A 24,768-nucleotide genomic window follows, 5' to 3' on the forward strand; every position below is an offset into this window, starting at 1 on the left:
TCATATTTTGGCTTTCATGGACTTGCTCTGATTTTCTTCAGTTTCAGCTTGAACTTGCATATGAGCAATTGATGATCTGTTCCACAGTCGGCCCCGGCCTTGTTCTGACTGATGATATTCAGTTTTTCCATCATCTCTTTCCACAGATGTAGTCGATTTGATTTCTGTGTGTGCCATCTGGCAAGGTCCATGTGTATAGTCATTGTTTATGCTGGTGAAAGAAGGTATTTGCAATGAAGCAGTCATTAGTCTTCCAAAATTCTATCATTCAATCTCCTGCATCGTTTCTATCACCGAGGCCATGCTTTTCAACTACTGATCCTTCTTCTCGCACTCCAATTGCCAGTAATTATCAATGTATCTTGATTGTAGGTTCGATCAATTTCAGACTGCAGCAGCTGATAAAAGTCTTCTATTTCTTCATCCTTGGCCCTAGTGGTTGGTGTGTAAATTTGAATAACAGTCATATTAACTGGTCTTCCTTGTAGGCGTATGGATATTATCCTATCACTGACAGCATTGTACTTCAGGATAGATCTTGAAATGTTCTTTTGGATGATGAATGCAACACTATTCCTCTTCAAGTTGTCATTCCCAGCATAGTAGGCTATATGATTGTCTGATTCAAAATGGCCAATACCAGTCCATTTCGGCTCTCTAATGCCTAGGATATTGATGTTTTATGCATTCCATTTCATTTTTGACAATTTCCAATTTTCCTAGATTCATACTTCATACATTCTGGGTTCCGATTATTAATGGATGTTTGCAGCTGTTTCTTCTCATTTTGATTCATGCCACATCAGCAAATGAAGGTCCTGAAAGCTTTGCTCCGTCCACATCATTAAGGTCGACTCTACTTTGAGGAGGCGGCTCTTCCCCAGTCATCTTTTGAGTGCCTTCCAACCTGGGGTGCTCATCTTCCAGCACTATATCAAAAAATGTTCTGCTGCTATTCATAAGGTTTTCACTGGCTAATGCTTTTCAGGAGTAGACTGCCGGGTCATTCTTCCTAGTCCATCTTAGTCTGGAAGCTCAGCTGAAACCTGTCCTCCATGGGTGACCCTGCTGTTATCTGAATACCAGTGGCATAGCTTTCAGCATTACAGCAACATGCAAGCCCCCACAGTATGAAAAAATGACAGACACGTGAGGGTCCCCCATGGTAACATCTTACAAAACTATAGTACTATATCAAAACCACAATGTGGACATTGATGTCATCTGGGTACAACTCTGTAGTGCTATCATATCCTATGGTATGGGTGTACCACTATTTTTTTAACCATTCATCTATTGAGGGACATTTTGGTTTTTTCAGTTTGTCACTATTACAAATAAAGCTTCTATGAATAATTGTATACCAGTTTTTGTATGGACAAAACTTTTCATCTCTCTTCAATAATCCCATGGGTGTCATTGCTGGGTCATGTGATATTTGCATGTTTAGCTTTGTAAGAAACAGACAAACTGTTTTGTTAGACTGGCTGTAGTATTCCACATTCACACTAGTGATGTGTAACTGATCCAGTTTATCAGCATCCAGCCATGGTGGCACAGTGTTTAAGCTCTTGATTGCTGACCCAAAGGTCAGCAGTTCAAACCCACCAGCTGTTCCACAGGAAAAAAGATGTGGTAGTCTGCTCCCATAAAGATTACAGCCTTGGAAACCCTGTGGCGCAGTCTACAGGGTCACTATGAGTCAAATCCGCAATTGATGTTATCACTCTATTTTATTTTATCCAACCTGATAGGTGTGTAATAATATCTTATTTTTAATTTTCATTCTGCTAATGGATAATGATGCTGCACATTTTTTTATATGCTTGTTTTTCATCCATATATTCTCATAGGTGAAACGGCTATTCATGCTTTTGCCCATTTTCTAATTGGATTGTTTGCTTTATTAAAGTTGAGTTTTGAGAGTTCTTAATACATTCTAGATACTAGTACACTGTCAGATATGTGATTTTGCAAATATTTTCTCAGTCTATAGCTTATATTATCTTCATGTTACCAGAGCCTTTGACAGAAAAATTGTGGATGTTGATCAAGTCCAACTTATCAGTTTTTTCTTTTAGGTGTTGTTTTTTTGGTGTCATGTCTAGAGATGTGCTACCTAGCCCTACTGTTATTGCAGAATCCTGCCTAAACTTTATGTAGTTAATTTAAAATTTCATAAAAATATACTTGCACAAAAACTGTTTTATTTTTTTTTAAGGTTGCCAAGGGAAATCTACATTACTTTTTTTTATATATATATATATATTATATATTAGTATCTCTGGGAAGTTACAGAAGAAAGTTCTCTTGGTCTCAGTGACAGGCAAAAGTCTGCTTTTCCTAAACAAATGAATGTTTCAAATTATGTAGTAACTGTGAATTATGTAACTTTAACATATTTTTGTGTGTATGAGTTTGTGTATGTGTGTGTGTTGCTTACCTAATGTTTTACAGCCAATTGTGGCTAACTTTTAGCAAGCCTCCTGGTTAAATCTTGTATTTTTATCCTTATTTATTTATTTTTCATTTGCCCTCATCTGGTCACCTATTTATGATTTTTCTAATCATTTCATCATTTTGTGTTTTGTTAATTTTGGTCCTCCATGCATAATTTTCAAGATATATATTTGATAACCTTAAATCATAAATAATCAAACAAAAATAAAATTAAATGCTGATTTACAATAAAGAGAATGGGAGTGTGCCTGAAGACTAGAGAAGCTCACTTACTATCATGGTTCCTTCAAATTTTACATTTACATAAGGTAATTTTGAAAACAACGTAATCATAACAGTCCCTGTTAAGGCAAGACTTGTGGCACTTTCCCTATGAAAACTGTTATTACTCAGTGAGGGCCCCATAAAAATATCTTGAGTATTAACAAAAGCATCCCTCTAGTTTAGCAAGAGCAAAGAGAGAGAAAACTCTGAACTCCTTTCAAGGGGATTTTAACTGTATCTGTTACATGTTTTGAGTTTTTTTTCAGTAAGCCTTGTAAAATGTAGAATGTTCAAGATCAAATGTTTGAGATGAATGATTTTGAGGTCATGATATCGAAACATCAAAAAAGGATAAAATATATCCTTTTTGATCCTAGAAATTATTCTGAATGGATCTAAATGACATGATATTCCAGGTCAGAATTTTCATTCTCACTGGCTTAGCACAGTATCCTCATTCATTTGCTATTCAATAGCTTATAATAAAGTAAATTGATTTACTTATAATAAATTACTTATAATAATGTAAATCAATTCACTTGGTTGAAACTCTGATATTAGTTGCTTCCTCCAAAGAAGCTGTGTCAAGGATTAGTCCATTAACTGAAGGAGTTAATGGACTAAAGTATAAACAATGCTACTCAGGAAAACTATCATTTCTGTGGTTTATAGTGGATTTCAAGGAAGGGGTTGATTATTATTAACTAATCTGTACTTAAGGAATTGAGCTCTGAATTAGAAAGAAGAAAAGGAACCTCTTCTATTAGATTCTTCAAAGTCTATAGAATAGTTATTTATTTTTTTATTTATTTTAAGAGCTCTTGTTATAAGAGAAAGCTCTTGCTGCCATCATGTTTCATCAAAGCTTAAATTTCTGTAAGGACACACTCCCCTTATAATTGGACCATGTGTTTTGTTTCTTTATTTTTTTTTCTTTTTTTAATCTGTCACATTATATCACCTTGGGTAACAAACGCAAGATCCCATCACTCGTGATTCAAATTGCAATGTGCAGGCTATAAAAAAAAAAAGCTATGTTTTTTTTTAATATTATTTTTGTAATGAAATATAGCATCTAACGTCTTCATCACTTGGCAAGAAACAATGGAACCAGCCAACTCAGTTCCTGAAACACTTCCAGTTACCAGGATAAGTAATTTGGGAAGCTGACTCTTTTCCCATATCAGCATCTGTCCAACATCCTTGTTTCGGGTAAATTAAATTCTAACTCATTCATGAGGTAAATGAGTGAGGAGATCAATTCAGCTTTTCACTGCCCTTCTGCCTCACCTGACCTTGCCTTTTAAGGAGGCTTAACATAAGGATATATTAAGAAACCTTTATTTTTAATTTTAAAAAGTATAAGTAACATTTTTACTTTTATTTAATGTGTTTGCTCCACTGCCTCTAAGGCCTAAGAACAAAGTTAGTTCAATAAGTTCAGAGACAATAGATTAGAAAGTAATGATACAGGCTTGTAATAAAAGCCAAGTTCATTGAATCTTTACCTACTCAGAGAGATTAGGTAGGACCTCAATTAAAGTCATATTGTTATTTCCAATGGCTCATTTACCCATGAGTACTGTTTACTGGGATCCTGATTGAGAGCTAAGTAGACAATCTAAATGTGCTGACCTGACAAAATAAGAACTATTACGAGTTTCTGCAGTGTAACAGATTCTTATTTGTGAACTACCAGATTCCAAATTATTTTTTCATAAACCAAAGCTTGATTTATAGCCATATATTTTATTTGAATTAACATGTATTCATTTTTTTCAACTGAACATCGTTAAAAACTTACTGTACATGATCCCTGGTACATGAGGAATTTATACAAAATGTTGAAAGTATTATCGAATAGAGATTTTCTTTTCTTGGTGCTTTTCTATATTTTCAGCATTGCCTACACTGTTACAAATACATATATTTAGTTTCGAAAAAAAGTTACTTTAAAGAGAAAGAAGCAACATTTTGGAGTTCCAAATTTCAGGAAATAGTGTAATATTAAGCACATTCTATATTTAGGTTTCTTAAACTGAGAAGCAATTATAAGGTAACACATAACAAAAGTGCATGCCAGAGGGATTTCACTGTATAACCTGATGCTGGTTGAAAGCTGCTCAGGGAAGGTTTATTATGGGATAACTTGGGCAGGAAAATTCCTTAGAGACAATGAGATAAGAAGATTGTTGAAATTTTAAATATAAATTGGTGGAAAGGAATTGGAAGGAAGACCTTGAAAGTGAAGATCATTTTGTGTGTGAAGGAAAGAAGGCAGGTCACAATAGAGTGTGTGTGTATCAGAAAAAAGTGTTTTTTGTGCATAGAGATTATACTTTTTTGGGTATAGCAAGATTAAATGTTTTAAAGTGTCTTTATTGACTTCTCCAAATGATAACTATGGGACACGTTTACCATGTAAATCTTGTTTTAAACTATCATAGTCATTATGAGCAGCATTCAGAGCAAATATGCAATATAAAAGCCCAAAGAGATTCTTACTGTCAAAAGGATGATTGTGGAACCCCATTTATTCTCATAACCTTTCCCAATCAATTATTTAAAAGCCAAGGTAGAGCAGTTTTTGAATTTGGACTACGATTTAGAGGTTACTTTGGAATACAGTCATATTGATAATTTCTCATCCTATGGATATATTAATCATATGGGCCAGGTTTCTGACAACAAGCTATGTAGGACACCAAGATGCCAAAGACTCAGTTCTGCTCTCAAAGGACTTTCAGACTAATTGAGGAGCCTCCACCTTGTTCACACATATGGGATTTGTTTATAGATACACTGAACATGTTCTATGGCTGTATCTAAATCATTGTGTTATATCATTAGGTACAAGGTATTATAAATCCTATTAAAAGTTTAAAGGTATAGATACTGAAGATATACTGTCACAGACAAGATGACTTTACACATTTCTTCCTTATCACTTTCTTTAATATTCTACTCAGAGGTGATATACCTTTCCTAAAAGTAGACATTTTTACCTATTAGAAAAACTCTGGGCCAGTTATTCCCAAATAGTTATTCAAAAAATGCTCCTCTGCAGCATCTAGTTTCTTCTATTTTTGTTTAAAAGTAAAAATAATAAAAAATATTATTACCAGATGTCATTTGGTGGTGGTTACAAATCAGTGATTAAAGAGAAACATGAATGTAAACTATAAAACATGTCTAACACTGTTTTTCCAGTAACATGTTTCATGACATAGAAGTCTTGAATTCATAGTTTTTATAGTATTCAATGGACATATAATTTCCAAAAGGGAAATCTTAATAGAGAAAGAAAGGCACCATCTGTTTTGAATAGGCTCCCTCATTGTGGTCTGCATCACTGGAACTAGAGTTATTAAAATTGTAATTCCAATTATATTTCCTCTTAATTAACCTAAATGTGACTTCTATGAATGTGGACTCATTACTCTGTGACAAATACTGTGGGCAATGACAAATTGCCTCATATAGTGAGTACTCTGTAAGTCTACAAAGTTCATAATCAAATTTTCCTTCTTAAACCTTGAAATGCCATGTTTTTTCCCCTGAAAAATATTGCCATAATGGCTCTTAGCCTAGCTTCTTTTTATTCCTCTGGTGTCCTCTACTATAATTATATTGCTGTAGAACAGTGTGTTTTCTTAAAAGGTTACATCAAATGGCAGTACCCATTCACAGAGGTATTTAAGTACAGAAACAAGAATTAAAAATAATACCATCTAGTTTTAACATTTTCTCCGTTTATCATGGTGTTGCTTATTAGTCCAGTTGTAAGGATTTTTGTTTTCTATATATTGAGGTGTAGTCCAGACTGAAGGCTGTGGTCTTTCATCTTCATCAGTAAGTAAGTGCTTCAAGTCCACTTCACGTTCACCAAGCAAGGCTGTGTCAGCTGTATATCGCAGGTTGTTAATGCGTCTTCCTCCAATCCTGAGGCGGAGTTCTTCATATAGTCTTGTTGCTCAGATTATTTGTTTGGCATATAGATTGAATAAGTATGATGAAAGGATACAACCTTAATGCACACCTTTCTTGATTTTTAAACCATGCACTATTTCCTTATTCTGTTCAGTGTCTGGTCTATGTACAGGTTCCCCATGTGTGCAATTAAGTATTCTGGAATTTCCATTCTTTGCAACGTAATCCATAATTTGTTATGATCCACACAGTCGAATGTCTTAGCACAGTCAATAAAACACAGGTAAACATCTTTCTGGTATTCTCTGCTTTCAGACAAGATCCATCTGACATCAGCAATGACATCCCTTGTACCACGTGCTCTTCTGAATCCAGCTTGAATTTCTAGCAGCTCTCTGTCAGTTTTTTTTTTTTTTTCCCTCTGTCAATGTATTGCTACAAATGTTTTTGAATGATCTCCAGCAAAATTTTACTTGCATATGATATCGATACTGTTCAATAATTTCCTGTTGGATGATCTTTCTTTGGACTTCCAGTCAGTTGGCCTGGTAGCTGTCTTTCAAATTCCTTGCCCTAGAAGAGTAACCACTCCCAGCATTGGATATTTACTAAAACGTCCCATTTGGGATTCCCTCAATTCCTGGAGCCTTGTTTTTCGCCAATGCCTTCAGTGCAGCTTGGCCTTCTTCCTTTAGTACCATCCACTCTTGGATCATATGCTACCTCCTGAAATAGATGAACATCAATCGGTTCTTTTTGATACAGTGACTCTTTGTATTCCTTCCATCTTCTTTTGATGCTGCCTGCATCAGGCAATATTTTGCCCAGATAATTCTTCAATATTGCAACTCTAGGCTTCAATTTTTTCTTCAATTCTTTCAGCTTGAGAAATGCTGAATGTGTTTACAGTGGTTAAGATTGTGTCAACTGGGCTGGGCCATGATTCTCACTGTTTTGGCAGTCGTATAATGTTGTGATCACTTCCTGTTGAGACTGGATATGTAAGCACCCCCATGATGGGATCTGCTGTGAGTAGCCAATCAGTTGAGAGTTTCCTTGGGCATATGGCCTGCATTTGAATGTAAGTAGATGTTCTGGCTGTTGCCTGCTCTGGATCCTGCAGATGGTTCCTGTTCGTCTGACATCTGGTTCTTGGGACCTGAGCTAGCAGCTTACATGTGGTCTTGCGTGCCACTCTCCAGATTTATCAATCTTCACAGCCTGTGAGCAAGAGCCCTGCTCTCTGGTCTGCTGTTCTTGGGTTCACCAGCACCTGCAGCTACATGAATCAGGAGAAGTCTTGCAGTCTTTCCTGCTGACCATGGGATTTGTCAATCTTCACAGCCTGTGAGCAGCAAGAGCCCTGTTCTCCAACATGCTGATCTCAGGTTTGCCAGTCCCTGCAGCTACGTGAATCAGGAGAAACCTCTATCTGGGTCCACGGACTTGGGACATTCCATCCTCTACAACCATGTGAGCCATTTCTTCATGTAAATCTCTCTCTTCTATATTTATACACTTTAATGATTTTGCTTTTCTAGAAAACCCAGCCTAAGACAGTGGTCTTCCCTTTTGGTTTTCTAACTCCAGGTGTTTGCACATTTCATTATAGCAATTTACTTTGTCCTCTTAAGCCACCCTTTGAAATCTTCTGTTCATCTCTTTTATTTCATCATTTCAAGCAATAAGCAACATCATAATAAAAGGAGAAAATGTTGAAGTTGTCAAGGATTCCATTTTACTTGGATCCACAATCTATGCCCATTGGAAGCAGCAATCAAGAAATCAAATGAGCCACTGCATTGGGCAAATCTGCTGCAGAAGAGCTATTTAAAGGGTTAAAAACCAAAGATGTCACTTTGAGGACTAAGATGTGCCTCACCCAAGACATGAAACTTTCAATTGCTTCATATGCATGCAAAAGCTAGACAATGAATAAGGATGACTGAAGAATTGATACCTTTTGAATATTTTGTTGGCAAAGACACTGAATATACTGTGGACTGCCAGTAGAATGAACAAATCTGTCTTGGAAGAAGTACAGTCAGGATGCTCCTTAGAAGCAGGGATGGTGAGACTTTGTCTCATGTACTATGGACACGTTATCAGGAGGGACCAGTCCCTGGAGAAGGACATCATGCTTGGTAAAATAGAGGGTCAGCAAAAGAGAGGAAGACCCTCAACCAGGTAGACTGACACAGTGTCTATGAACAATGGGCTCAGACATTGCAAAGATTGTGAGGATGGTGCAGGACTAGGCAGTGTTTCATTCTATCGTACATGGGGTTGCTATGAGTTGGAGCTGAATAGATGGCATCCAACAATGTTTTTAACATAGTCTCACTGCCCTTCAGAGCTGAGCATAATTTAGACTGAACCAACCTCTTCACCCCTTAGATTTGACTGTAGCCCTGGAAATCCTTGGCACAGTGTTAGACATAACCCTTCTCCTCCAGCTCCAATTGGACCTAGAATTTCATCAGTCTTTGAGGAGAATATACTTGATGTTATACAGCTTCACTTCAAAACATAAGGCCAGATGTTCAACTAAAAAGATTACTCTTAATTGGAACTTTCTTGATCAATCTTTTCTCCCTACCACAATAAAAATTATACTCTCCTTCTTACCTCTATAGCAGCCTATACGAATATTCATGTGACATATTCTATTATTCTCTCTTTATTAAAGTTCTGTAAAGAAAAAAAAAAAAAACTCTCTTTCGGAACTGTCAGTTCTTCGAATGCACGATCTATAACTAATTCATCTGTGAACCTACAGTACTGACCAGCATATTAATTCTCATTCTTTCAACCAAAAATATCTGAGAAACTTGCATGTCTCTTCTTGTAATGGAAAACTAGTGTGTCCCACAGCTTTTAGAAAAAGTTGGGAAAGAAAGGCAATTTATAAAATTCTACTTATAGAATCACTGCTTCTGCAAATAAGCTTTAAAATCTACAATAGCAATAAAGAAGCTTGTTTCACATTGTTAACGCAAGATTTTCCAAATTTATTTCACTACAGATCCCATTTTTTGTCTTTTTAGGCACATAATGGATTAATTCAATTTAAGCTTTGTATAAATATTTACCTTAACAAATTTTCTCTTTTGCAGATTAGTCATAAAGACTCAAAAGATTTTTGTGATGTGAGGGAGAGAGCTGTGCTTTGAAGATGGGTCTGCTCACGCAGCTGCTATTATATATGAGATTTGCAATAATGCCACTGTGACAAATGCTTTACCCTTCAGAGTAAAATTTTACAGAAACAAAATGGAACTGTATTACCCGATAAGGGTTAGCATATTAAGTCATTATCGCTAATTGATAGTCAAGCACAAGTTCAAGTACTCCCAAGTTTTGGTTGTGATACAGTGTCATATTTTGAAATAGGAGGTCATTATCTTGGGCTACAACCCAGACTATTCAAAACAAGGGTGGGTCTGCTTATTATCTTGGTGGGGTCCAGGCTGCCAAAAAATACAGTGTGAGGGACAGTCTTGATTTTCTGAGGTGGAGGTTACAGATTCTGAAAGATTAAATGCAAGGCACTGAAGACTGTTTCAATTTCTCAAATTAGACCAGAAAAAACTTGCTCTCAGCACAAACTACTGAAGCATATTCAGCATATCCATTTTAAAACCAAAACCCAGGGCTGTCGATCCATTTTAAAGGCATCTTCAAAGTTTACCTGGGCCAGTAACTCTCATTAAAAGTTTGAATCCAACAGATGACTTTATGATGCCTAATGAGTAGAGCCACCCTGAGCCAACAGAGCAGGTGATATTACAACAGGAAGGGCAGGTAGCTATTTTAGGTGATAGTATATTAATGTGTGGATGAGAAGGTGGGAAATATACAACTCTTCTTCAAGGAGACCTAAATGAAATACAGGAAGACTAGATATATGTGATTGTAAGTCAAAAAGAGAACATATAAATTATTGTGTTGTACCAATGAGATGATCATCCCAAAGCCTGAGGGGGGTGGGGGGATGGAAGGAATGTTTTTTCATTTCCTAAAAGGAGAAATGTAATGAAATTAGCCAGCCACTACTTAGATGTTCTCCACATAAAGTGATGGGTGATTTAAACCTCAGTGTGTCTTGGATGACTTATTCCTCAGAACTATTCACCTTTCTACTCCCATTTAAAGCTTATGCGGAATTTGGAAAGGAGCCCAGGCTCTTATCCCATCTGGTGCCAGACATATCTGGATCTAAATCCTAGCTGTGGCATTGACCAGCTTTGGGATTTGTGCAAATGCTTAACTTCCCAAGCTTTAGTTTCCTCATCCGTAAAACGTCATTAATAATAGAACCTACACTATGAGGCTGTCAGGAGAATAAAATAATACATTTGATGAGCTTAACACAGTGCTGACGCTCATGAAAATTTTTTTTTTTTCAATAAAGAATAGCAACAACTACTGCTTCTGTCGCTGTCATTAATGTGTGGTCATAATTTGGGCACTCACAAAGAATACTCTGCAGGGAGATATGGCAATGACTGGAAAACAGTGATATAAAGCACCATTACATTTTTCTTTCTCATTCTCATGTTCTAACTTTAGTTTATATTTTGACCTCTTATAGGTTTAGCTAATATGAGTTAGTCACCTCTTCTTTATTAATTCAATTCATTTCTGGGTGTGCTGACAAAAATTAAGTTCCTAGCCCTTCAATGGTATGTTTATTATCTACCTAACTGTAACATTCAGGCTTCTTAACTCTAGTCTCACCCAGAGCTCAGTTCTTATATAATTAGAATACATACCCATTTTTCAATCCCCTTTCCATTGTTAACAAAAGTTCTATTAAATGTTTTCAGGAGTTTATTGAAATTTAAATTACATAAAGATTACTCGATGAAATCACTGTAACTTCAAAACATTTTTATATGCGTCTTCCCCTTGGACAGGAAAATACAGAAATCACACCTGATTGCTATGGCAGGCAAACATCAAGCATCAAAATAATGTTTAAATGGCATCATAGTCACAAATATTCAACTGATTTTTCAATCCTGCCTTTCCTTTCTGCTGATAACAGTTCCATTTCCCAACATTTTCTTTTGGTCATACACTGGTGAGTTTTGGAGTAGACAGAAATTTTTTTTGTAAAGTGTGATTCATTTAATTCTATTAGTCTTAATTCCATCAAATCTTGCCAGCTATCTTCCCACCAGATTTACCTTTCTGAGAGTACTTAAGCCCTTTTCCAAAATCCTCTCATCCAAATTCTAAAATAACAAACAAACCCTAAAGACTCTAGATATTAGGAGCTTTATGGATTATTATGCTACTTCAAGTTCACACAGCTATGCAGCTTCAGATTGAATTAAGGAGGTCGGATAATAAAAGTAAAGTGTTTATAACCATGTCTAACACTAATAATTGTTGTTGTTGAGTTTGTAGAGAGGAACAAAGATCTATCCCAGGCCTGTGTGCAAACAGCTTCAAGTCTAAAGCTTGGCTGAACTGAAAACCCCCATAAAATTATGTGCAAAATATTTTCCTGAAAAATATGCATCATTGTTTTCTGTTACTCTTTTTTAGAAAATACATTTTATTACCATAACTCAACTGTATTGAGATGGCTTTACTGTACAAAACCTGAGTGTAACTCCTCCATAATGAACAAAAAATAAATGAAACCCCAAGAAAATCAAGTCAGAAGAGGATAGCAAACTCCAGTATATGTGTAGGATTTCTTTACTGAAACTGCATCCCGAGTGGATGCGAAATTCCCTTCCCAAGGAATTTCCCTAGAGATAGTTTTAGAGGCAGAAGAGATATACCTCCTCCTCTGACGTCTTAACAATTCCACCAGCCTCCTGGAAACATCATGCTTCTTGTCGTGAGTTGACTGCAAACTCCCAAAAAGATATGTTCAAATTCTTTTTCCCAGTACTTGCAAATGTGACCTTATTTGAAAACAGGGTCCTGCAGGTATAATCAAGTTGAGATGAAGACATCCTGAATTAGGGTGGGCCCTAATCTAATGACTGGCATCCTTAGAGAGGAGGGAAATTTGGACATGGACACAGATGTAGAGGGAGAATGCCACGTGCCTGTGGAGACAGAGATCTGAGTGATGTATCTACAAGACAAGGAACTCCAGGGATTGTCAGGAACCATCAGAAGGTAGGAAGCAGCAAGAAAAGATTCTTCTTTAGAGGCTTCAGGGGGAACATGGTCCTGGAGACGCCTTGATTTCTGACTTCTAGCCTCCATAACTGTGAGAGAATAAATTTCTGTTGCTGTAAAACATGCAGCTTGTGGTACTTTGTTACAGCAGCCATAGGAAACTAATACACTTCCTTTCTTCATTTTTCTTTTCTCCCACAGGCTTAGGCAGAACTTATTCTAAACATGTAAGAAAAATAAAACCTGTAAAGAAAGAATCTTTCATTCAAAACTTTCACTTTCTCCTTAAACCTAGATGGAATTTGTCTTTAACATTGGTTTTGTGTATTTCCTAGCTCCTCCCAGATCGCAGACTGCACTCTCAAATGAAGAGGGGGCATGCCCCAAAACTCAAGACTCATTCAGAATAAAGTATTAGAGTTTGAGGAATTATGTTGCCAGTCCTTGTATATAATCTTAATAGCCTGAAGAACGATTGTAGTTAAATTATGAAGAAAGGCTTCAGTAAAAATGATGGCATGACTGTGAGAGCAAGCTAGTTTATTAAGTCACTCTCTATTTACTGACAAGCTCTGGACTGGAAACGAATAGTGGAAAGACCAAAAACAAGAAACCAGTCTTCATAGATCTGCATTAATACCCACTGTCATTTTCTGATGTTTCAATAATCATTTTAGAAAATATATTAGGAAGACTCCAAAATCATTCCCTTTAATAATTTTGAACAGATTTTCCAAGATTTGTTTAAGTGAGAAGGAAGAAGACACACACTCCTCTTACCCAGGCTATGGTAAGTAAATCCCTTAGGCTTTCTTAAGCTGAAATATTTATCTTCTTGCTTTCAAAACCGTGACCCCTATCACTATAATACCCTTGACTCAGGCCAAATACCTAAAACCAAGAATCTGTTTACTTAATCAAGTCCCCATTTAGGAGTTATCTGCATTCTAGTAAATTAGCTAGGTGGGAGGCTCCCCTAGAAAGAGCTGGAAGCCAAGAGCGAGAAAGGGAGAGAGGGGACTGGGAGGAGAGGGGAAAGAGGAAGGAGGAGGGAGAAAGAGAGAGACAGGGACTATTCACAGCCCAAGCTAAAATCAATTAATTCGGATCTCTCACTGAACTTTTATAGAAAGGAAAATAAACTTTCAGACAACTACGTATTTAGTGTGAGCCCAAATCATAAATATAAAAGGTTATAGAGGGAAAAAGTTTTAAATTTCTCTGCAAAATAACCACAGAACTTTAACAGTTATGACTAAAGTGGTAAAAAGTGTAGACATGAGGTTCAGACAGCTCTGGGCTTGCATTCTGGCTCCTCCACTGACTAGCTGACTAGTTTAAGCAAGTTTAACTTACTTAAGCCTTAACATACTCATCTGTACATTGTATATAATACATCAATGAATTGAAGCAAAAATGAATTAAGTGAGATAATATCTGGGGCATAAGTATTGTCTAATTATTCTAATTAGATGTATTAAATACATATTCAATATAATTAATAATTATTTTATTCATTAATAAACTGAGATAAATTAAAGACCTTTTTAGTCTCTCCATTTCAAAGAATCATTTCCCCATCAACATTTCCATTTTATTTCCAAAATGAGTAGAACATTGATGAATAGAAAGTGCTAAGTAGCCCACATTTCAAAAAACAATTTCTGGGATATATCATTTTGAAAACCAAATGGTGAGGAAAATTGTTATTTAACAGGAGGGAAATTATTTTCTCAGTGATCAAAAGGCAAGGCTTCAATATTATTAAAAAGAGTCTCTTTTACACACCAAAGGAGTCAGGCACAAGAAGGAATTTTTCTTACTTCAGACACAAAATAAAAATAACCTTGGGTGGCAACATAAAGTCGTTTTTCAATTACTCAAGATTAAATTCTCTTTTAACTACTTTAAACCCTCTGATAAATTCAACTTTCTTAAATGCATTTTTAAGAAAGTAAATTATGGAAATTGGCTCAAATAATTAAATTAAAGTTATAACAGTGATGTGATTGATGCCTTCATTGGAGTGATTAATGTTTTGGGAGTAACTGTTTATATATGTAAGAAGTCATACGTATGAAATCGAGGAAATAGATAATGCTTTTACATAAAAGATAATATTCATATATAGTATTTTTAATCATTAGTAATAATTTTTTAGACAGGCAGCTGCTTTTTTGAAATAAGATTTCACTTGTACATTTCAACTTAGAAAAACATGATGAAACCAACTCTATAGTCTGTATTAGGAATGATTATAAGATAGGTAGTGCATATGGTAATAAGAAATTATCAAACCTGGAAGAAATAAGAAAAGAGCCACAGGGTGTGCTTTGAAGTATGGATTACACACAGAGCTGGTTTTACTTTGAGTGGTCCCAGAATTTCATATTCATATAAGATCTACTCACATTCTATAGAAATAGTTTTAGCTTTTGCATCTATTTCCGTAATTGGATGGTAAAGAGAAGTATCAGATATTAAGCAAATTGTGTATTTTGAATCTGTTATCTGTTAATCTTCGCAACAGGTGTTCAAGATTGTTTATTTTCCAAATTCAAATGAAGAAAATCTACCATAAGACATTTTCAGCATTTCATCTAAGGTCTTAAAACTACTTGGAAGATCAGGATTCCAACCCAGGGGGAATACTCTCTGCCTCAGATCAATTTCACGAAAGTGTAACCTAAGAGGGGCATACTGGGAAAGTGATTTGTTGGGGTGAGTACTTTAAGAGGAGAAAGTGAAAAACAGGAGAGGGCAAAGAAAGCTAAACAGGAAGTGGTCCCAGATGGATACCAGCTTCACCTGCTCCCTAAGGGGAGCTCTAGGACACAAATTTAACCACAGAGATAGACCCCTACCTTGAGGCAGGGGGCCTGCTCTTCTTATACCTTCATATCAGACATATGACTGTTGGCTGTGAGCTGGGAACAAGGTGCAAGGTTTTGGGTTGGGAGGGTCATGGAGAAGAGGATGCAGAATTCTCAGGGGATGGGGTAGGGATACCTATTATGCTCAGGGCTGCCGTCTGGAGGGTGGTATTTGTTAACCATTAGCAGCCAACATGGCATCCGGCAGACAGGAGCACCACAGATGAAGGGAACACAGATGGAGCACCAAGAAGATCCACCACAGCCTCTAAAACTCATACTTTTCCATTATACTGGTTACCTTTTAATATGAATATTCCACATACTGTAATGTCGGACTGATTTTTTAAAAAATTTATCTTGTCAACTACCAGAAGGATTTAAAAAAACATTCCTATACTCTTTACCCTGCTTGCTACATTCGCTCTAAGTCTATAATTCTCTTATAAAGATTAGTACTTAACCTTGGGGATTTCATGGCCCACCAGCATTCTCAGAGATGAGGACTCCCTACCAAGGGACACTAAGGGTAGGCCTGAGGGAGGGGGCAAGAAAAAAATCCGTACTACCTACCAAAAATTCAGACAACTCAATGATCTGGCATGCTTCCATTAATGAAAACACATGGTATCAACAAAAAAATTCAAAGCAGGAAATAATTGGGTCACCAAAGGGTTAAACCAACCAATTACCAAGTTATTCCTATTGCTGCATGCCAAGGGTGTCATTTATAGATAGAGGCCATAAGGTCCAGAGACTAAAATTTTCCTGAAGGAAGAGAGTAAGTTACTGATGATGTGGCCTCCCCGGCATAACTATTTTGCTTCCTTCCTCTTAACTCACAAATATTGAGCACAATATATGATTTCATATACTGCTCCATACTTCTACTCCAGGAAAAAAAAAAAAAAAAAACTTGATGAATGAATGTATAACTCTTGTAACCAAGACCCTGGGTTAATTTTGAAGAATTTATTGCAGGCTTCCTGGCTCTCTCTTCTGCCCAGCAGTCTAGGAAAGAGCAAATAATTAACCTCCTACCATACTTCACTTAAAAGCACTCAGAGCCAAATCAGCAGAAAAGTTTTAATGCCAATGATTGCTCGGCACAGCTTTCGGTCTTACTAATAATAGTTCACTTATTCTTTCCTCTTTGGCATCCCTGGCCCAAAGTCATATGAAAATGAACTCTCATGTTCTACCTAAAAAGCTTGAGCCTGTCCCACCCAGGCCTTGGTTTTGTGAGTTAGGCTGTTCTGGAGCAAGGCCACTCCAGCAGTACTGGCCACACCAGACATACCCATTCTGGCAGTATCACTTTCTCTAATATCACCACGACTCCCACCAGTTGTCTTGAGTAGATTTTCTTTAACACCAGTGGGGAGGATGCTTTCAAAAATCACCTGGACATTTTCACGCAATACTCCTATTTTGTCATAACCTTGACTTCTCCCCCTTGAGAATATCCAAAAAAAAAAAAGCAACAAATATAAAATCATACTTATATTAATAAATGTTCTTTACATAAACAGCATGAATTCAGTCAGTTGCATATGAAAATGGCACCACCTTATTCACCACAAAGTAAAATTCATAATCATCCAGTTAAAGTTAACAGTGGGACTGGAGAGAGGGAGGGAATGATCTTATTATGTGCTTTTCCTGAATACCACAGCATACCTTCCTCATTCTGTGCAGTAATCCCTTATGGCTACTCTCCTTCTGAGCTCTGAGATGTGGCAGTTGTTTATTTCTTCATGGTCGCTCAGCTATAGGGTAAGCCCACTTATTCTAAAATCATTCTTTTCATGCCCCACTGCCCTTAGTTTATTTAGCGATGGGGAATCAGAGACTAACATCATCGTCTATCTTTCTCTCTTTGCCAGCTTTTCTTGGATGTCATTTTTATGGCCAGAAAAAAAACAGTCACTCTCTGCGTTCAGTGGAGGATTTCTCTCCCACCAATGCAGACTCATGCCCCACGGGCTCTCGTTCTATGCCCATGAGGCACCACAGGCATCTGTTTATGGGCACTGTGCTCACCACTCAACTCTAAACCATTCAATTTTTCATACTTTCCAGAGGTTTTTGAAACTAGCTCCCCACCCCAACCCCGAAGCACCTCTTGTTACAAATGGTAACCAGGGACACCCTTCACATCTAGCAGAATGTACTATACTTGCACACATCAAAACACGCAATCGGTTCTATTCTCACTTGCTTCTCCAATTAGCATTCTCTTTAATAACTCTTTCTTTCACATCATCTCACCTTTTCATCACTTCTTTCAGATAAACACTATATTTAGCATCTGAAAGGTCAAGGGTAGACAAAAGCTGGTGACTTTCTGAAAGAGTAATTCACTCAATTCTACCAGAATTCCACCCTGGCTTGGTACTAATGGAATTCATTAACTAATCTTCGCTGGTCCAGCCTTGGCTGTGGGCTTAGAGAGTCTAAGGCAGAAATGCTGGGCCTGCAACTTATTATAGCTGTCAGGAATGATGGAAAAAAGAAGAAATCACAAGCAAAACCATGTAGCTTTTGTACTAGACAAATCTTGAGCATATTCGAAAAGAATAAAACTTTCTCTTGTAATATTTCAGACAGTCCTGAGAGAAACATAAAGCTTGGCTATTGACTACACTTATGTTTTTAATATCTAAAAGTGCTTTAAGATATTGTATTGGTCTAGGACAAATCTCATCCATTTCTTTCTCTTCCTTGTTATGTTGATTACAAAAATAAAATAAGCATCAATAATTAATAAGATATGACAACTAATAATTTTATGATCCTGTAGATTTTCTTTTATGTACAGATGTTTCCAGCTCAGACATGATCAAATCCTTTTTGAATTCCAAGGCAGGCAAAAGTGACTTCATTTTTGGCTCTTTAGAGCACCAAACCATATATAATTTTTATTCTTTTATCTTGAAGTGCTTGTCTTTATCAATTGAAATAAAATAATTTTAATATATTAGGATGCAACAACATCACAATCTAATTTCTTAAAATAATAAAACAGAGATGAAAGTAAAACTATGGTAAATAGGAGAAAACCTTTAAGACAGGAAGTAAAAGACCTTTCTGAAAAGTCAAGCTGTATTTATTATAAATAAATTAATGTTGAATTTTATGGTAAATGCTAGAAAGTAATTAAGAAAGAATTCAAAGTTATTTTGACATTTACATTTGTGTTAAAGAATAATATAGACATTTGAAATGAAAACCACCATAATCATTCTTTCATAAATTTTCAAAAAGCTTTACATTTGTTAGGTGAGCTCATGATTGAGATGAAATTCTCCTGATTTAGATGATAGGCCGATACCGTGCAGGTAATAAAATACGTAATGCAAGCTTTTTTTTTTTTTTTTTTTGTCTTTTTCTTTATCCCAGTTTTACTATTAAATATTCATAGCATATTTTATAAGTTACCAGAAACCTAAAAAAAATGAAAACAAAAAATAACTGGCATTGAGTCGATTCCAACTCATGGTGACCCCGTGTGTTTCCGAATAGAACTGGGCTCCCTAGGATTTTCATGGCTGTGACCTTTCAGAAGCAGTTCACTAGGCCTTTCTTCACATATGCCTCTGGCTATGTTCAAAGCACAAATCTTTTGCTTAGTAGCTGACCACTTAACTGTTTGCCTCACCTATTTATATATACATAAAATGAAGGGTTGGAGTAAAAAGTATAAAAAAAAAAAACCAATGAAATCTTAAACATTAGCATTCTAATCATCTTCTTGAGGTTTATGCCAACAATATCATAACTATCTGCTTTTACAGCCTTATGACCCCACCCTTCCTTTAGAACCCTATGGAGACTCTAAGACTGTAGCCCCTTGGCCAATTCCTTGGCTTCCAGCACCATTTGGCTTTACTTCTTTCCCTAGTCAACCTGGAATCCATAGCCCATTATTTCACTGTCTCCCCATGACCATGCCATCCCCCCTCTCCCCATTGTATAAAAGTTGTATAAAGACAGCTCTTCAACCTCCCTTTGTATTTTTTATTTGTTTATTTTCCTGAGGAAAGGTTTCTTACAAAGTGTTGTGGGGGGTGGGGGTGGGTAGAGGAAATGGTAGCCACAGATAAACATGTATACTAGTGAGTATCATTACAGTGTGATTTGGAGATTAGCTTTGAGAAATACCACTTCTATTCCAGCAGTCTACAAGACTCATGTGAAATTATAGGCTTCATCTGGGACTCACAAGCTCGAATTCCTCTAGAACCTTGGCACATAACATAAATGAGTGAAGTGGGTTAGTTGTAACAATAGAGATGGGTGGAGACTGAGGCTACTTAGAAAGTTTGCCCCGTCTTAGGATATTACAATGTGAGCTTTATAAAACACTGTGAAAATCAGATCATTGGCCATGTCCTCCCAGTTTACACTTTTAAAATTATATCTCAGTATCTGTGGTGTCTAGGGCTTGATCCCCAAATCAGAGTGTAATTTGTGTGGATCACTGATTAGAAAATTGTCTTTTCCAAGAGTAAAGTAGAAACATTAAATAATAGGGATAATTCCCTAAAAAAGTAACAATTTAGTTAAAATTTTTTAAAAAATCATTTATATTTTTATCTTTAAGTATTCTTTCAATCTACACAAAGTGTTCATACAAAACAATGAAGTAAATAGTCTGACTTGAATTATGTAATGAAAATTTAAGCATCAGTGTAAGTACCTGTCATATATAATCCACAGTATAATGCTATAAATATATATGTGAATCTTGCCTTTAAAGTGGTTAATTGCAAAAAAACACGCGCTAGTTTGAGGTTTGACCATTTGCTTATATTAGTTTATCCTTGGTAAATATCTAAAAACCCATTGCCGTCGAGTCGACTCCGACTCATAGAGACCCTCATAGGACAGGGTAGAACTGCCCATAGGGTTTGCGAGGAGCACCTGGTGGATCTGAACTGTCACCTGTTAGGTTAGCAGCCGTAGCACTTAACCACTACGGTACCAGGGTTTCCATGGTAAATATCTAGGAGTCATATATCATAATCATTAGTGATGAATATCACTATTTCGGTCATCATTCCTGTTATGGATTGAACTGTAATCCCCCAAAAGATACATTGAGCCCCTAACTCATGTACCAGTCAATGTGACCATGTTTGGGAATAGGGTTTGAGGACATAAGGGAGTAGGGCCTGTCCTAAATCCAGTCCTTTCTGAATGGTGTCTTATAAAAAGGAAAACAGACGTGAGTAGACACACACACAGGGGAAAGTCAAACATTATGTGACGATGGAGAGACATATCTATAAACTCAGGAATTCCAAAGGCTGTCTGCAGCTACTAGAAGCTGAACAAGAGACAAGAAAGGAACTTTCTTTAGAGCCAACATCCCAATTTGGGCTTCTAGCCAGAAAGCACAGTCCTGCCAATGCCATAAATTCAGACTTCTAGCCTCCAGAAGTATGAAAATAATACATTTCTGTTCTTTAAAGCCACCCACTTGTATTTTTGTTACGGCAGCACGAGGTAGCAAGACCATCCCCTAGCCCAAATTCCACTGATAAAAGCTTTTATCTTCACTATAAACGAAGACAGTGCTCCAATCCAGAATATTTGACATTATCTATGTTTTTTTTTTTTTTCCTTTAGTGAGGTATACCCAACTTCTAGATCACAGTACTCAAAAGAGGAAACTTCTTTTGGAGTAACTGGAACCACTGAGCCAGCAGGAAATTGGAAAAACAGTCAGAAGGGAAGACAATTAATATGGCAAAGAACACACTCACTTCCAGTATCTATTTTCCCTTTCTCTCTTAGTAACAGAACCTTGAGTTTTACCTGAACACGTTGCCCAGATAAAATAACTGCAAGCCCCAGCCTCCCTTGTATCTAGGTGCAGCTATTCTATTAAGTCTAGCAAATGAGAAGTACCCAAAGAAGGAAGGTAATGTGTTCCTCTTCCTTGTGGCTGTTTGAAAGGATGATTTGAGCTCCAACATCCATCTTAGACCATGTGTGCAAGGGCTCTGCAGAGCAGAGAGCTGTAAGTAGCCTGGGTCCCTGCGAATAGAGCCAATTTACCCATTAGGCACAGTAGGCATTGTGCCAAGGGCCCATCATACTTTTAAGTGCCCATTAACCTGTTTTATTTTAAAACCAGAAGGAAAAAAATGAACTTTTAGGTTGAAGTAAATATTTAATATGTAATATTAGTATATTCATCTTTATACCACCCCAGTCATAAAATGTGATTTTAATTTTGTTTGTAATGGAGGAAGGGGCTGATGAAGGCAAAAGTGCCTCAGGTGCAAGAGTCATAATGCAGCCCTGCTTTCTGACCATGGGGGACAACCAGCCTGGGTATATCTAGGAATTATAATTTAAAATTGTCTGACACATACCAAGAAACTAAATCTTAGCTGATTAAGTGGCAAGCCTGCAGTCAGGTGCTCACATCAAGTTACATAATACAGACACATAAATAAAGGTGCAAAACCATATACCAACCAATGTCTAATAATAATTCTATCAGCACCAAGCTGTTTTCTACAAGGCAGAAGTCAAATATATCCCTGTTTTCCAATTTTTCCGCCATTTCTGACACCAACTGTTCCCCTCACATCACTCTTTTTCTATTAGGTTTGATAATTTATGGGAATGGTCATAGAGAACTCATAGACAGAACATAACTGCATAACAACTTTAATAATATAAAGATATAAACAAAGCCTATAAAAAGAAACTAAGATACGCAAAGGGCAAGGTTCCAGAAGGGTCCCAGCATCAAACCTCAGTGTCTAAATGGAGACCCTCATACGTCTCAGAGGGGACCCTCTTACCCTTCCCCAAAACCGAAGTTCATTCTCACCCTTCAGGAAACTTTCAAACGGGAAACTCAACGGCATAACCTGGCAGGCTTAACTACTGGTCGCTCCACTCAGCTCTCAGGTGGGGCTAGGTCTTTACACGCTGCCGCCACTGAGTCAGCTTGTTGTCTTTGCAACTTGGTAGAGTAACAGTCACTGCCTTTATCCTGTGGCAGGTTTACTCGGTCTGGGAGAAGGACACGCTCCTCTTCTAGCTCTCATGGATAAGAAAGCCTCCTCTAAGGCTCTAAGTTTTACGGTTTTTACAGTCTAGCCCACGTATTCCCTTGTTAATTACAAGGTAGACTCCCAAACCAATCCGGTTAAAGGTCAGACTGGGCAGGGACTCCCCAGCGAATCCCAGTAAAGGTCATCTATTGGGTAGGTCATAAACCTTCCAATCACTTCCAATCCCTTTGTGCAGATAGTAAACCAACCAATGACTTGCAAGCTGTTTATATGACTGGTAAAGCAACCAATCTCTTGCAAACCACTTACGCGGATAGTAAACTGAGGAATCACTTGCAAGGCTGCAGTACAACCAGGCATTTTGGGAGAATTGCAAACCTAGGGCCAGAAAGGCTATATAAAGAAACCCATTGCACCACCTAATATGTTTAATATCTCGTGTGCACCAAATCCAGAAAATCAAACCCGTTGCCATGAAGTCAATTCCGACTCATAGCGACCCTATAGGACCTGGTAGAACTTCCCTAAAGGGCTTCCGAGTAGCGGCTGGTGGATTGGAACTGCTGACCTTTTGATTAGCAGCTGTAGCTCTTAACCACTGCACCAACCATGTGTACTACTTCCTTTAATTCCTCCAAGTAAGAAGTCTTAGCTTCTTCCAAGTGTGAAACCAGGGGGCACCACACTTTGAACCTAGGTTGCTCTTAGCTCTCTGCTCTGCTCTTTCCTTTTCTTCCTTTAAAACACAGGTGCTAGCTAGCAGGCACTCTGCCTCCTCTACAATCCTGCTTTCTAGAACCCAAGGCAGCTTTTGTGGTGTGAAAGTATTACACGGAAACTTAGGCTTGAGTGAACTAGATGTCATTATAAACAATCTCCCCATCTACAAAATGTGATTATTACTAATTGGTAAACACGGAGCTGTAAAGATGAATGAGCATGTATGAAAATGAAAAATAAAAATGGTATACGAATGCCGTATATTATGTCTCTCTCATATAATGCCTTCTCCCCTTTAAAAATGTCTTTAAGAATCTTTTTAATGCGATATTACTTGTGTAAAGGAGTATGAACGAGAATGGGTACATTATTAAATTCTCAGGTCCACTTCCTCTCAGGGAGAAGATAGATGGTAAATCACTATAGTGATTAATGGAACCAAGCTAACAGTAGTGTGCTACCAAAAATCTATTTTCAGGAATTAATTCTCAGATAACTGTAAAATATGCACACACACACACACACACTGAGATCTATTTCAATCATTTTAGTGTGAAATAATTATATATATATGTATATAGCTTTTAAGATAGCAAGGTAGCAATTAGTTTGGTCACCTACCCACCAGGGTTTCCTACAGTATGGTTAAATCTAGAAGAGATAGGGCTGTATTGTACTTCACAGTGCCATCTTCTGGTTACTAAGGGATAATGCAGCTCCCGTAAATCAGTACTTCCGCTTCCTATGGAAAATCTGGATGTTATTATTACTATACGTCCTGGATCTAGAGACAGACTAAGTTCAAAGGATGATTCTGATGCTTTTCACATCTGTAAAACAAAGATAACACTATTTACCACATAGGGATGTGTGTTCTGAAGGTTAGTAGGCAAACAGAGGACCTAGAGCTACTAAACCCTCATTTGGCTCACACAAGACTGTAATCTTTATGGCAGCAGGCTGTCACATCTTTCCCCTGAAGAGTGGCTAGTGGGTTCCAACCACCAACCTTTCGGTTAGCAGCCCAGCACTCAACCACTGCTCCACCAGGGCTCCTCATGAGTACTAACCAAAAAATCAAACCTATTGGCTTTCGAATCGATTCCAACTCATAGCAATCCTGTAGGACAGAGTAGAACTGCCCCATAGGGTTTCCAAGGAGCACCTGGTGGATTTGAACTGCCATCCTTTGGGTTAGCAGCAGTAGCGCTTAACCACTACACCACCAGGGTTTCCTCATGAGGTACTCAAAAACTCAAACTCAATTACCGTTGAGTTGATTCCGACTCCTAGTGACCCTATAGGACAGAGTAGAACTGCCACATAGAGTTTCC

Source organism: Loxodonta africana, chromosome 7, assembly GCF_030014295.1.
Source record: "Loxodonta africana isolate mLoxAfr1 chromosome 7, mLoxAfr1.hap2, whole genome shotgun sequence".
NCBI lineage: Eukaryota > Metazoa > Chordata > Mammalia > Proboscidea > Elephantidae > Loxodonta > Loxodonta africana.